This window comes from Mus caroli, chromosome 10 (assembly GCF_900094665.2).
Source record: "Mus caroli chromosome 10, CAROLI_EIJ_v1.1, whole genome shotgun sequence".
Classification (NCBI taxonomy): domain Eukaryota; kingdom Metazoa; phylum Chordata; class Mammalia; order Rodentia; family Muridae; genus Mus; species Mus caroli.
The window spans coordinates 35680133-35681648 of NC_034579.1; the positions used below are offsets into that span (position 1 = coordinate 35680133).

General features: G+C 44.7%; 1 pseudogene; it reads right to left on the bottom strand.

The window, feature by feature from the left end:
- Positions 1–462: 462 nt before the first annotated feature.
- Positions 463–1227, bottom strand: LOC110303949 (annotated as a pseudogene).
- Positions 1228–1516: the final 289 nt, after the last annotated feature.

The window sequence follows — 1516 nt, forward strand, 5'->3', positions numbered from 1 at the left end:
AGCACTTGCACTGTAGGCCAGGCTGGTCTTGAGAGCCTCTGTCTCCTGAGTGCTGGGATTAAAGGCATGTACCACTATGCCTGGAACTAAGCTTTTCTTTAATTACTTTTCACAAGATGGAAGTTTAGGTGAATGTTCCTACCCAGTGGCCACCACTCCCTTAGTTCCATTTAATATCCTTAAACACAGGATTCTGCTCCCTTCCACTTCCTGATGCCCCTTTAATCCTTGAACCATACATTGTGCATTTTTTTCTTGCACAGTTTGCTCCATTTGCAAAATGCTCTTTTCTTTTTTTTTTTTCAATGTTCAACAGGAAATTGAAGTTTATTTAATATACAGTTTATATCTGACACTGACAAAAATGAAAATGCTATTTACATAAAACGGATTAAAAATACACACTATCTGTATTTTAACATAGTAATAGCCACAGGATTCAAACCTGGCTTCCAGCACTTGCATCGTGTAGTTAGTTTACCAAGAGCTATACTAAAGGGCAACGCTGGCAGTGCGTCCCACACGTCATGTACACGGCCTAGCATCCGTCTCTTCAGCACACGTCCCAGTTCCTGAGTCTTCCAGTTCTGAATACTCAACAGCTTCTTCTTCAGAATCAAATTCCTGACTATCCGGTGACTCAAAGTTATCCAGAGGTTCATTGCTCAGCCTCTCGATTACCTCCGCCATGTACTGCACGTGCTCAGCTACTTCTGCCAAGTCTTTATTCTCCTTTCTCAGGCGGGCAATTTCACTGTCCTTTTGTTCAATTTCTTTATGAAGTTTCTCATTCTCTTTCAGTGCCTCATAGAGAGCTTTCCTCTGCTGCTCTGCCACTTCTTTCCAATACTGAGAAGATGGGTTTTCTTTACTTATAAGATCAAAGGCTTCCTGGGTGAGGTCTCCAACATCCTTATTCTCATTAGCTTCTGGACCACAGCTTGAAGTCTGAGATGCTAAATGGTCATCCCAAAGCTTCCTTTTGAACAAGCCTTTTGGCAACTCATTTTCTCTGCCAACAAGAGATCCATCTGCAGAAGGCTGGATCATCTTCAGCGTTCTCCTTGGGATAGGACTATTCTTCACATTCTCTTGGGCTCCCTCCTGTTTCTGCTTCATACTGAGATTCATTTTTCAGAGACAGCAATGCTCAATTCCTGGCGAGCTTGAGAGCTGCACAAGGCCCCGGCACCACACCGGACCCAACGGCGCCAGAACGACCCGAACCTGCAGACTAACCCGCCGACCCAGTCGCTGACGCGCCGAGAGGCCTGCTCTTTTCATAAGAATGAACCACAGAACAAAAATCTATACTAGGCTGTTTTGAGCTTTCCTTTGCCAGTGCAATTAATCTAAATCTCTTCACCTTAGTCTCAGGAAGAATTTTCAGACAAAGACAAAAAGCAACTGCCGGGCATGGTGGCTCACACCTTTAATCCCAGCACTCATGAGGCAGAGGCAGGTGGATTTCTGAGTTCGAGGCCAGTCTGGTCTACAAAGTGAGTTCCAGGACAGC